We start from the raw sequence: 15,046 nt of genomic DNA, 5'->3' as shown, positions 1-15,046 counted from the left end.
AACACTCGCGAAAAACCAAGCTAACCATCCATCGTCGTGCGACCCAGTCAATGCCATAAATCTCCGAAGTGGCCTTACTTATGAGGGGCCAAAAATGCCAGAAGACGGGGTAGTAACAGCTGATGATACCCCGGATGACGATTTGGAAGAGTTCACGGACGATATCCCTGCTGAATACCATCCAGGCACTCGATCGAATGAAAATACTACTCAATCAAGTGAATTTTCTCCTCCAGCAACTCGATCGAGTGAAATTCCTACTCGATCGAGAGGTGCTCAAATTACAGACTTCGATCGAGCATCCAATTCTTCTCGATCGAACATTTTGGCAGATGAAGTCACTCGATCGAGTGAAGATTGTATTCGATCGACTGACCCTGAAATTCAAGAGCTCGATCGAGTGGTCCAAAAGCTTCGATCGAGTAAATCTCAAGACAAAACCACTCGATTGAGTGCCAGAACCAGCGGAGATCCTATTTTGACATCTAATTCCGCTACCGTGTCATCTTCCCCTGCTGTGAAGACGTCACATGCTGATAAAGGTAAAGAGAAAGTCGCGGGTCCACTCATTGCTACCAGAGTGCCCTTTCTAGGACGCCTGAAGGACGCAAAGGTTGAGCGACAGTACGGTAAGTTTGTGGACGTTGTGAAGAACCTTCGGGTAACTGTCCCTTTTACCGAACTCATTACCCAGGTACCTACTTACGCTAAATTTATGAAAGATATTATTACGCGTAAGAGAGAGCTAAGTGAATTTGAGACCGTTTCATTTTTGGAAGAGTCTAGTAATTTACTTTTAAATAAGGCTCCACCTAAAATGTAGGACCCGGGTAGTTTCTCTATTACTTGTGTTATAGGCAATGAAGTAATTGATAAGACTCTTTGTGATTTAGGAGCCAACGTCAGTTTCATGCCCCTATCTATCTGCAAGAAATTAAATATGGGTCACCTTAAAATGACTAACATTACCTTACAGATGACCGATAGATCTGTTAGGCGACCCTTGGGTGTCTTAGAGGATGTGCCTGTGAAAATAGGCAAATTCTTTATACCAGTGGATTTTATTGTTTTAGATATAGCTGAGGACACCCGAACCCCAATTATACTAGGAAGACCGTTCTTATGTACATCTGAGGCCATTATTGACGTCAAACAAGGGCGTTTGACTCTTGCAGTAGGGGATAACGCGATTACTTTTAGTCTGCCTCACACCTTAGCTTGGCCAATGATAGAGGATACATGTCATTCTGTTGATATTATTGACGAGTCTATTTATGACTTCTGGTCAGGTAATTTTATAAAGGACCCATTAGAGGCTCTTATGCTTTTAGATGAGTGTGCAGATAACCCAGACAACAATGACGCTGTGTTGGATTTGCTTGAAGCTGATTTAGATGAGCGTGAACTCACCGACGCTGAGGGAGAGCAAGTGGAACAGATGATCAGTACCCTTTGCTCAATAGAGGTAAAGGTACCTGAGCGTAAGCCTCTTCCCTCTCATCTAAAATATGTTTTCTTAGATGATACTGAGCAATATCCAGTCATTGTTAGTGCTAAACTTGATGATGATCAGCTGACTTCTTTGTTAGCTGTGCTTAAGAAAAACAGGAAAGTTTTGGGTTATTCGTTGGATGATATCACGGGGATTAGTCCCGATATTTGTATGCACAGGATAGAGCTGGAGGAAGATCACAAACCTTGCGACAGGTCGGTCGCGCTTTTGAACCAGAAGATGCAAGATGTTGTGATGGCTGAGGTAATGAAGCTGCTCGACGCGGGTATTATCTATTCTGTTGGTCATTCTAAGGGAGTGAGTCCAGTGCAGGTAGTTCCTAAGAACGGAGGGACTACCGTGGTTAGGAATGACAAAAATGAGTTAATACCCACTAGAGTAGTGACTGGTTGGCGGATGTGTATAGACTACAGACAGTTGAATGCCGCCACCAAGAAAGATCACTTTCCCCTTTTTTTATTGATCAGATGGTAGAAAGGTTAGCTTCTCATAAGTTTTTCTGCTATTTAGACGGGTATTCAGGGTTCTTTCAGATCCCTATTCACACATATGATCAAGCTAAGACTACTTTTACTTGTCCTCTGGGCGTGTTTGCTTATCGCAGGATGCCTTTTGGTTTATGTAATGCCCCTGCTACCTTTCAAAGGTGCATGATGGGGATATTTTTAGAGTATATTGAGTCTATTATGGAAGTTTTCATGGACGATTTTAGTGTTTATGGAAGTGATTTTTCTAACTGTCTGTCTAACCTTGAGAAAGTGTTGCAGCGCTGCATTGAGGTTAATCTTGTGCTTAACTGGGAGAAGTACCATTTCATGGTCAACGAGGGACTTGTCTTAGGACACTTAGTTTATGATAGGGGAATAGAGGTTGATAAAGCAAAAGTGGAAGTGATTCAGCAATTACCTCCACCTGTTAATGTTAAAGGAGTGAGGAGTTTTCTTGGTCACGCCGGCTTTTATCGCCGGTTTATTAAGGATTTTTCAAAAATTGCTAAACCACTTACACAACTGCTACTTAAGGATGCCTCTTTTGTATTTACTGATGAGTGTCTTTATGCTTTTAACAGGTTAAAGCAGGCTTTGGTATCTACGCCGATCATACAGCCTCCCGACTGGGATTTGCCGTTCGAGATAATGTGTGATGCCAGTGACTATGCACTAGGAGCGGTGCTAGGCCAAAGGAAAGACAAAGCTTTAAATGCAATCTACTATGCGAGCCGAACTTTGGATGAGGCTCAAGTGAAGTACACCACCACTGAAAAAGAGCTGCTAGCTGTAGTTTATGCCTTAGAGAAATTTCGTTCTTATTTGATTGGGTCAGAAGTTACTGTTTTTATTGACCATGCAGCTTTGAGGCACCTCCTTGCTAAGAAGGAGGCTAAACCACGGTTATTGAGATGGATACTCCTTCTTCAGGAGTTTGATCTGCAGATAAAAGATAAGAAAGGAGCTGAGAACGTTGTAGCTGATCATCTGTCATGCGATCACACACAAGAGAGGAGAAGATTCTTTACCTATTGATGAGTCTTTTTCTGATGATTCTTTATTTGCCATAATGTCTTCTATTATTAACCAAGAACCTTGGTATGCAGATATAGCTAATTACGTTGTCAGTGTCAAGCTGCCGCCTGACCTTTCTCATCAGCAGAGGAAGCGTTTTAGATAACGCTAACGCTAGGGCGATTTTTTGGGATGATCCTTATTTGTTTAAGGAATGTGCAGACGGTCTCTACAGACGGTGTATTCCGCAGTGGGAGACCAAAGTAGTCCTGGAAGGCTATCATTCATCCTCTTATGGTGGTCACCACGGTCCATCGCGCACCGTGGCTAAGGTACTTCAGTCTGGTTTTTACTGGCCTTCTTTGTATGCTGACGCTAAGGCTTTTGTTTCAGCTTGTGATGCCTGACAACGATCAGGGAATATTTCAAATATACATGAGATGCCACAAAATGGTATCTTATAGGTTTAGGTTTTCGATGTCTGGGGCATTGATTTCCAAGGACCGTTCCCATCTAGTAAAGGTAACAGGTATATTTTAGTAGCTGTTGATTATGTGTCTAAGTGGGTTGAGGCAATTGCTTCACCCCATTGTGATGCCAGGACCGTGATAAAAATGTTTAAAAAGATCGTATTTCCCCGATTTGGTGTCCCTAGGGTCGTCATTAGTGATGGGGGAATGCACTTTAAAGAAAAGAAACTAGCTTCCATTCTGTCTAAGGTTGGTGTTCAACACCGGCGTGGTTTGGGGTATCATCCCCAAACTAGTGGTCAGGTTGAGGTCTCTAATCTCGAGATTAAAGAGATCTTGTCTAAAGTAGTTTCTAAATCACGGAAGGACTGGAGTCTTAAATTGGAAGACACATTATGGGCTTACAGAACTGCCTTTAAGACACCGATTGGTGCATCACCTTATCGGTTAGTTTATGTGAAATCATGTCACTTACCTGTTGAGTTGGAATGTAAGGCTTGGTGGGCAATTCGTGAACTTAACTTTGATCCTAAGTTGTGTGGTCAGAATCGTCTTTTGCAGCTAGATGAATTGGAGGAGTTTAGGCTTAACGCCTATGATAGCTCGCGCATTTACAAGGAAAAGACGAAGAGATGGCATGACAAAAAAATTTTACCTCGGGAATTTCATGTCGGGCAGAAGGTGTTGCTGTTTAATGCCCGACTACGATTATTTCCTAGCAAGCTGAAGTCCAGGTGGAGTGGTCCTTATACGGTGACAGTTGTTACTAAATTTGGATCCGTTGAGCTAGAAGGTCCCGAGGGAAAACGGTTCAAGGTGAATGGGCAATATGTGAAGCATTATCACGAAGTAAATGAAGCAGACAATCGTGTTGAAGTCTTGTACTTCAACGAGCTTGACGCGCCAGTTAATTGATGCCAGAAAGGTCGTGCTAGACCTCTTACACCTGCGCTTTCCGGGAGGCAACCCGGACTGTTTTATTGTATTTTTGTTGAACTTATTTCTTCGCCTTTAGCTTTTTGTTGAACTTTAAACGCTGAACTATGCGTCTTTTGTATTTCCTTTTCTCCTTATTCGTGTTTTGCATGTGCAGCAACTCGATCGAGTAGTTTTTCCACTCGATTGAGCACTTTTGCTTTGATAATCACTCGATCGAGTAACTGCTATACTCGATCGACAGACTGCAAATTCACGATTACTCGATCGAGTAATAAATTCGCTCGATCGAGCGTTTTTAACACCAAACCACTCGATCGAGCTGTTCTAAGTCACTCGATCGAGCCATTCCGTCTTCCAGCTGCTAGTTTTTCGTCTGTTGAGCTGCTGTGTGATTACCTATGACCTCCCATGTTCATGGTCGGTTTGGGGAGGTCCCTCTTCATGACGTCTTGTAAGTATTCCGACTCCAGTTATCCTTTTCTCCTTAGTTTGAATTTCTTTCCCTATTTTTGGTACAATGAGGGCATTGTACGGTTTGGTTTGGGTAGGTATGCATCCATATCTATGTCTGCATGTTTTCTTGCATTTTCGTTTGCACGTTTATTTATTTCTGCATGCATTTTAATCTAAAAAAAATCATCATAAAATTCAAAAAATTTCACGTTTAATTTGAGTCGGAACGTTTAAACTTTGACGCTACATTGAATCCTTACCTCTGCCCTGCATATTCTTGACATATTGTTGGCATGATAATGTGCATAATCTACGAGTTTTTGTCTCTCTCTTATCTGAATGAATAAACTTGACTCATATATTGGCAAGCTACATTACATTCTGAGGTTATAGCCTTATAATCTGGTGACATTCATGACTGGTTTCATTTAGGATGTGAGTAGTACTCTCTGTCAGGCATGTAACATCAATTTGCATAAGCATGAGTCTAGTCTTCTTAATACATGTATGCATTCGGTTTGTGGATGGTGACATATGTTAGGAGAGGCAGTTCCCTTTATTTCATTATACCCATGAGCCTCACATAGCCAAATTGCTTTTTTTTTTGTTCTATTAGCTACAGTCTATAATTTTGCCTACCCTAGCCAAGCTAGTGATGAGTAGCTGTTTGGAATGCTTTACTGCAGTTTGGGTGTATTTCTAATTTCAGAAGTCGGTGGAAGAATTGGAGGGAATGAAAAGAAAAAAATGTTGTGAAAAAGGAAAAAAATAGAAAAAGAATTGAGAAAGAAATATGAAAAAAAAATCATATGCGGAAAAATAAAAAATTGTGTAGGTGATTTTTACTCCCATGTCTTATTTATATCCTATGGGGAGTTGACAAATCTATGGAGTACTGTGAGTGCATCGAAATTTGCACCGTTTTGTATTGTTATATTGAGTACGAAGTTGGGATGCAGTTTCATAATTTGGATCCGTGTTGCTAGTTTGGCTATTAACTCCACATTTCCAAATTCATCTTAGCCCCTTCTTACCCATTACCTCACTTACCCAAATGTAAGTCCACGGCATATGTCTTGGTCATTAGTTTGGTTGGAATGCATAGTACGGTTGTAAAAGACTTTATTCATGTTAATTGTATGCATGTTCTTATAGGTCGAGTTAGGTGAGTGTCTTAACTTCTTTCTATCTTTCACTTATATACTCACCCTGTGCTTAAATATTGAGTGATGAGCGACCCGTGAGAGCCCGATATCTTTGAGTTTTGCAAGGTCGACGGTTCAGTAAGTTTGAAACATTGATTTAATTCGTTTGCACTTATCACTTGCCAATTTGTTAAAGTTGTTGCATTAAACTGGTTTTGGCGGATGATTTGTAGCTGATGCGTTGGTCCCGTTCCACTGTTTATTCTTAGTTGCATTCATAGTTTGCTTGGGGACAAGCAAAGGTTTGGTTTGGGGAGATTTGATGCGTGTACTTTATATAAGATTTTTACCTAATTTCTACACGCATTTCTGTACTATTTTACGTGGCATCTAGCTACAAATACCCCCGAATAGTCTACTTTGGTTTGTTTTGTGTAAATTGCAGGTACAGACCGGAAAGAAGATGAATCAAGCCTAAACTCTCCCCATTTGCATACATTTATGGAGAATAAGGAGTCAGACCTTGGAATCTATCACTTTATGGACGCGTGAGCTGATTTCAGAAGGTGTCGAAGTGCCTTATGTGCTAATATAGCTCGATCGACCACTTTTCTAGTCGATCGAATGCTTTATACCATGAAGATCACTCGATTGAGTAGTTCTCATACTCGATCGAGAAGGCCATTATAAGGAGTTACTCGATCGAACGGTTTTTCCATTCGATCGAGTGGAAATTGCTGCCAAGTTCCTCGATCGAGTAGTTTATTTCTACCCGATCGAGAGGTTTCTTCATTTACCCGTGTTTTGCTTCTTATTTCGTATGGGCTTTAGGAATTAGGCTTTATATTAGGTTTAGGAGGTGGATTTTCGTTATATTATCATCATACAGACTGCGTAACTGGATTTTATCTTCCTCACTTCTTCTCTTTCCTTTACACTCTTTTCTACTCTAGACTACTCGGATTCGGATTTGTATTCGGTACATTTACTCCTTTTATTTCTTAATCATAATTGCTATTTTAATTCTTCCCTTTTCTTGTTGATTTTCATTATTGCTTTATTCGATCTTTCTATTTTTATTGTTATCATGTTTAATTTATATTATCTATGCATTATTATTGTTGATTCGATGACGATATGTAGCTAATTCCCTTTTGCTAAGACTAGGGAATCCATGATAATGAAGGAGTAGTAATTGATTTATTAGGTTAATGCTTGTGTAGTCTTTGTTGTTAATCGATGCACTTAATTATTTCTGTCTAATTGAGTCGACGCAATTAGTCACTTAATCATAGTAAACCTTGACCTGGACCGGAAGGTTGGAATGGGTGAGACTCGTAGCGAACATTAGGGCATCGTAGTGAGGGCGGAAGCTAAGCTATTTGTGCTTTAGGGTGAATTGAGACCGGAAGGAGATATTCACTGCCCCATAGACCATACTTGCATTGACCTGAGACCTAGATTGCTTGATTGAATGATCATGGTGAACCGACTGTCTTAGCTGCTTTCTCCTTATTTGCCTGATCTTTATTCTCTTGCCCTTTTCTCTTCCTTAATCTCTTTAGTTTAGAACAACAAATTCAAACCCCCAATTTGTTATCGTGACGGACTTAGTAAAGCTGACATTTTTCCATCTCCCTGTGGAGATCGACCCGACTTCCCTAGCTATATTAGTTAGAGCCAGTTGGTTATTTTTGATAGGTATACGACTGCCCTGTCATAAGTTTAGTAAAATTCGCGCCATCCATTCTACAACATCTTATGGTGATTTTCGTGAATAAGAGTTGTTAAAGGGCCGTTGTAGTTGCCTGGATTTGTAGTAGTACGGTGTCGCTACCCTGATCTCCTCGCCTTCATATATATATATGCTACTTTTCAAGATTGAACTCCTGCTTCCCCCGTTCATCTTGCGGGGGAATATTAGAGATAACTAATTTTGTGACCCGTGAAATTCACGGGTTGTTCTGTTTCTAGTGTAATACTTTAGTGATTTAATACAATAACATACTACGATCAATTCAATTTACGGTTTTCATGTTTTAAGGGTTGTATAAATTCAATTAGTCTTTTATACAACAGTTTATCAGAAATTAAAATTTCATACATTAGATATACCAAGATACCCCTATTAAAACTAAAGTAACTCTATGCAAGCTAAAATGAATTAATAATATAAGTATTCATATAATCAAATTAAACAAAACTATATTATCAAACAAAGATTCCCAAAGATAGAGCACCCTCACAAATTAGATATCAAAATTTCATCAACAATTATGAAAATAACATAAAACACACAATTAGAAATGTTATGACAAAACTAACATTTCATACCCCCATAAAATTGAAGCTAATACAATAATAAATTGCGGAACTAAAAATTTTAAAGCAGTAACAACTTGAACAACAATTGGATCATTATTGCCGAATACTTCACCTATTAAACAATATTATACAAAAAATGCTATGCCATCCCCTCAAATTTTCCACCTTTTTGTGATATTTCAAAATATATATAATAAATGCTCAAAAAATTATTAATCATCCACGATTCCACGTTGATGTCACCAATCTTTAGTTAGCATGTAAAATATAGTTGTTTAAGCAATCTTAGTATTTCACTTCTCCTTATAACCTTCTTTCTTCAATAAATCATACCTATTAAAAAAAAGTAACACAGTAATAGTGGAATTTGTTTTATGCAATATTATCGCTATTAACTTAGTCTCACCTTAATTAATGAAAAAAAGAGGGAATGATAATCAAATCATAGAGATGTAAGTATATTTACCTTGGAAGAGCTTAACACAATAAATAATCTTGATAGCACCTAAATGAGAAAAAACAAACACATACGTGTAGATACCTCATTTCTGCACCTCCCGCAAACCACCCGGTGATGATTGGGCCGCATGTTTGGTACGCGGAACGATTTGTGACAGTTCGTAAGTTTATCGTCAAGTGATTGCTCAAATACTTATGTCTACCTCTTAATTGTCATCTACGCGCCGATACGATCGTTTTGACAGTAACTAGAGTACATTTGGAGTCCGGGCCTAAAACCTTCTTCATTTTCTGATAACCGCTAAAACTCGAGTTAGAATATTCTGGAATGTTCCGGATATTTCTATTCCCTATTTCACAATCTTTTAATCTTTGGTAAAGAATTTCCCGTAATATTCACACAAAATATTAAGGAAAATAAGATTAATCCGTTATTCCATAAACTAAACACGGAAATCTTTCTTCCGCAGGAGGAAACCACCTGGGAACAGACGCAGCAGGTGCTGCGCCTCTTCCAAGAGACGCAGTGCATGCTGCCCCTCTTCCAAGAGACGCAGTGCATGCTGCGCCTCTTCCCAGGTCCTTTTCTGCGTATTTTTCGTATCTTTTCGAGATTCACTTCCAAAGTTTCTCCGAAAACCCTAATTCCTCCACGTGATTAGTATAAATAGGAGCCTTCGCTCCTCATATTTCTCACGCGAGTGTCCGCCCTTCTCTTCTCCCTTTGCATTCTAGACCACGTTCTTACTTTTTGGCGTCTACGTGCTTGAACTTTCGACCACGTAAGCTTGGATCCTTCTGAGTACCAGCCTCGTTTGCATGACCGACCAATTTGACCAACTCCACAATCAATCAACTTAATAAATCTTAATCGTTTTCCTCTTACGAGGGCACTTTTGTTACATTCGAGTCGAGCATCACTAATCGTAAACTTAGTTCATCTCTTTTGGTCAAACATGTAAGTCTGAGGGTGTAAATCCTTCTTTATTTATTGTTATTTACTTTTTGTATCATTAATGTAAGGTTTATGTCGAAAGTACTTTTAAAAACCGATTTGTAAAACCATGTTTAAAACCCTTTTTACAGATTATCAGGAGACAGACGTCGAGAAAGGACGCATCATCTGCTGCGCCTCTTCGAAGGGACGCAGCACCTGCTGCGCCTCTTCATGAGGCTGCCGCAGTTCCTGCTTCCTTTATTCTTCCTTCGTCTTTTGATAATTCGATCGATTTGTTTCGTTTTCAATTGTTCATTTTTTCTTTAACACGATAATTTTAAGTATAATAATTTAACATATCGTTCATCACTGTTAGTATATAATTCATCGTTAATTCCCGACTTTAAATCCCTTATAACCAATATTTGCGGTTTTTCGTCATTAAAATCAATCCGGGTTGTAGAGATTCGATTCATTCATATTGAATTTCTGGAATTCGACCTTTGATATATTTCCATCTGTCTATTGTCATATCCGTCATTAGTTCTTCATTAATTCGTCATATTTACCCTATTTAGTTCACCCGTGTCACTAATCAATCTTTCATTCATGTAATTAATTCGTTTGCATTCGTCTCATCCATGTTTTATCGCTTTTATGACTCATTCACATGTAATTAATGTATTAAATCACTTTCATCCGAGTCAAATATCATAATCAATCATTAAATTCACCCGCGAACATTAACGATTTGCGCCCGCTTCAAACGGAACTCAAATTTGAACAGACGACGACAAAGAATCGCCGCTCTTCCGAGGGCGCAGCTCTGCTGTGCCTGTTCCAGGTTGATTTCTGTCCCTGAACTCCCTTTCTGCCTTGACCTAGTTTTAGCTTACGTATTAATTAACTATTATTCGTATTATCACCCTAATTCCTGTTCGTTTATTCGTTTATTTCTTTTTTCAAATTATCCGTTTTAGAAGTATTTTCGACATAAATCAATTAACCCAATGTAATTATTGTAATTTTATTTATTATTGTAATTTTCTTTATTATATTTCTTTGTATGTCTCCACATGTAATTGAATCTTAATTCCAACTTCGACCCAATTGTATGATTAAATTACGTGTTCACCGACTTAGTATTAATTCTTCACATGCTAGGATTAATCTAATGGATGTTGCATTGCATGCATATAATCGACGATATATCGAGTATAGATAACTTCCCTAATCATTAGTAGAGGCCGCTATCAAGGCGGGCGGGATTAGGTGTTCGATCAAAAGAGCTTCCTAATACGTACCCTCACCCCTTACTCCAGATCTCTGTGAACATCCGTGTTCATTGACATCCACGAGAGTCATTCTAGACATAGAATGCTAAGGGTAACGAGTTCTTGGTGTTCATGTCACTACTTTGTGTCTTGACATGGCACGAGGTATTCGAACGGTTTCCAATTTTCCACAATAAATTGGTGGCGACTCCACAAATGCAAACGCTTGTTTCCCAAGCGCCCCCGTGGCCCATGTCCACAGTTTGGCGACTCCACTGGGGATAATACACTTACGTGTAGCCAAAAGGGTGAAACTTGAACAAGGTTAGGGAATAGTTTCTACAAGACAATTGTCGATTTTCATAACTCGATCTAGATCTTCCTAGATCGTTTTATTCGGCCTTCCTAGGCCCAACCCAACCCATTTGACCAATCGTCCCGTCTAGACGGTCCTAATTATTATTTGGGCCTAAGGATGGATAGCGATTGACGTCATCCATACCATGGTACTTACTCTTGTTTGTATCAAGGACTTTCACTACTTGAGGAAATGGACTAGGAATCGGCCTTACTCTTGTTTGGTACGAGCCTCTCCACAGACTTCGGGTTTGATTGTTCGGTATGGCAACCCACCCTTTAAACCAAAACCCTTTTAAATGCACTCAGCATCCCGTTATAATGCTTGTATAAATGTTTGTACCTTACGTGATCACCATTTATAAAACCATGACGATTTTTGTAAAATCAAAATCCTTTTAAAGTATAAATTTCGAAAAAAGGCCAATGATTAGCGCAAAATCGAGTCAAAACTCTGTCCATTTGTCGAGTCAAATTTCGAGCCCAAGCCCATTTCAAAACCTCACTTCGAGTCCACTCCTACAACTACACTAAAGTTGACTAGGACCAACATTTTCCAAATCTTGTCATTTCTTCAAAAACTCACTCGACACAAGTGGCACACACCCACTTCCCAAGTCAAAATATTTCTTTCTTAGTAAGTGTGTTAGAATGGTCGATCGTGTTTTGATTCGTCGTCGGTCTCTTATCTAGTTTCCAAGATGCCTGAAACAAGCGACGTGAACTTCAATCAACTCCAGGATGGTAATGATCGAATCCTAACCGCGCTAGCTCAGCTCCAAGTTACTCAAGACCAAGTGTATGATCGCCTTGACACCATCGAGGGCTGGATCTATACCGTAGAAACGAGGTTGCCTCCTCGGGAAAGTGAAATCGTTGATGACTTCAGGGACGAAAACCCTCCCATGCGTATGACTGCAGCTGAGAAACGACTCCAATACTTAGAGGTGTTAGAAATCTAGATCTCATTACTTAACATATTCATATATGTTATAATTTTAATTTAGTCATAAAATTAAAGGGTGATCTTATGCATATAAACAATAAAATAATTAAAGAAGAAATCATCATCTCACATTGATATTTCGGTTTATGGGCACAAGTGAGTTCTCCTACTCACTTGTTCTTGAGCTCTCCAAATGTAAGAACAAGGATTCAAGTATATAATCTCTCCCAAAAGCATATACCCAAGGAAAACTCATAATAACCAATATTATTTAGATCTAGTAATAATATTAGTTTTACTATAAAACTGACACAAAATAAATTGTATTTTTCTCTTGAATATTTCGGTCAAGAGGGAGTATTTTGTGTGGTTTATATCTCTAGAAATCTCATAAGATGTAGAGAGTATATATTTTCTTACTCTAGAAAATTATTATCTTTAATGAAATGAATGAGTGGGAAAAAGAAACTCTTCTCTTTTCTTTTCTTTTGGCCGAAAAATTGACTTGGGTAGGTTGCCCAATATTTTTCATTTTTGCTCTTCACAAGAGACTAGGCATGCAAGTCTACAACCTAGGGTTATGATTGTGTCTCCATTTAAAAATAAACAACACAATATAAACTATATACTCCCACCCTTATTTTCGGTTTTATGCATAAAATGGAGGATCCATTTTATTTTGTCATTTGTCAAATTTGTCACATGTAACATGTTACATGACATGTCACAATGTAATGTATCTTTAACATATTAAAAATCAACATACTCATAAAATATGTCATTTACAAAATCGACTAGTAATTTGTAATTACTTGTACCAAAAGTGTTCCCGAATTATAAACTACAACATTCTGTATTTATAATAATTTATTCATTCCATTTCAATTGTTTATGTAAACAATAATTTCATCTAAGTAATAAAACAATTCGATTACTTAGACAGTGTCTCATTTAATCATATTACAATAAGATACGTAAATTATACTCACAAAATCATCCGTCAATTTTAAGCAATTTAATTAACTCGTATCGGTATACGATTAATTAAATAATCAATTAAGAGTATTTCCCTATAGGTATGACCTAAGGGGATCAACTGATCACCACCGTCGCACGACGAATGTCAAACTCTAGTCACCAATCATTACCGATATGTGTGGACCATTGACAAGAAAATATTACATCCCACATGTATTCTTAAAATGAGATTTAAACATGTGATCATCATGATCAACAGTTGTGATCGCATTATTGTCGGAGGACACATATTCCAACAATCTCCCACTTGTCCTCGACAAGTGTGCGTCACCAATTCTCTTGTCCTATTACTATCTCCCACTCAATGCAAGGTGTCTTTCAGGTCGTACTTGCAAGTGATCATATTGAGAGTGGTTTCCTCGATCTGGAGAATAACTGATTGACCGGAATTATCCACCATGGATACCTTCCGAGCGTGGCCACGCATTTCCAGTTCATTACTCCTCGAGTGGCCCTGAGATATTGTTATAACCCTGACAAAGGGGTGGACAGTTCATATCGCACTTATTCCCTTCGATTAGCCACATTCATCATAACCCAAAATATGCCCATTTGACCCCATTTACGAAGGTCGTAGTAACACAAATCAAAGTTAATCTGAAACTGTGCCATCTTAGGCGAACAGTCTTTAGTCAAAAGAATCGACTCATTAGAATACTATAGTAGCTCTCGCCACGACCAGGCTATATAAATTTGCCAGAACTCTATAAGCGGTCACTGCCCGACAAAGTGTTCCTAACAGTCTGTCTATGTGATCGACTAGTCATCTCACATGACTCTATGACACTTAAACTTGCCATCAATCGCATCACACTCTAGTCACTTCGAGACGTCACCTCATACAAGCGACTATGGGCTAATACTATGTTAATCCGGGTTCACTTTAACGGGGTTCAAAGTTGTCTCTACAACCCGTTTGGATGTAACAAAGTATAATAAAAGAGTTTTAAAGTAAAACTCGAACGACAAATGTGATTATCACATATGAATAATCAATGCTTGATTACTACTTCATATTCTATAATCCAGTTTGATCTTGAATGTAGTTGTTTATCTCAATTTAATTGAAATGACACGACTCATCATGTTAAGCCTATGAGAAGGCTTTGGTTAGTAGGTTTTATCAACTTCTTGTACCTTACTCAACCTCACTACATACTCGTTTTCCTTTGTAATGTATACATTTGCATTTCAAACTTTCTGAGTACGTGTTGAGATCCAATCAAGACATAGGCCTTCTAGCCTTAGAATAGCTCCCACTGTTTTCACAGTGTGCGGGACTCATCCTTCTTGCACATCTCATGATTGAAAGTGTACTCAATTTCCGTTGTAAATATTTCCCGTTGTTCTTTATTGCCTAGAACGATTCTAGAAAATCTATTTCTTAAATAACATAGCCACAATGGTATCTTAACCATCCTAATGTATTTTGATTATGGTTTTGTTGGAAACCATGCGCAATCTCAATTGTCAATTGTCACTTGTGTAACACCCTTACACAAAATTGCATCAAAAACACTTTGCATTACATCCTTAATGTTTCTGCAAGCACTTAAGGGTAATCTTTATGGCTTACTTGGTAAAGATTACTTAAATTCGATTTTGAAAACAATTCATCATACTCAAAGTATATGAAGTGTTATACATCATTACTCATTTAATTGATCCGGCAGCGAAAGCAAATGGAA

Source organism: Silene latifolia, chromosome 1 (genome assembly GCF_048544455.1).
Source record: "Silene latifolia isolate original U9 population chromosome 1, ASM4854445v1, whole genome shotgun sequence".
Taxonomy (NCBI): domain Eukaryota; kingdom Viridiplantae; phylum Streptophyta; class Magnoliopsida; order Caryophyllales; family Caryophyllaceae; genus Silene; species Silene latifolia.
The sequence above is the reverse complement of the archived record's forward strand: the minus strand, read 5'-3'. Positions refer to the sequence as shown.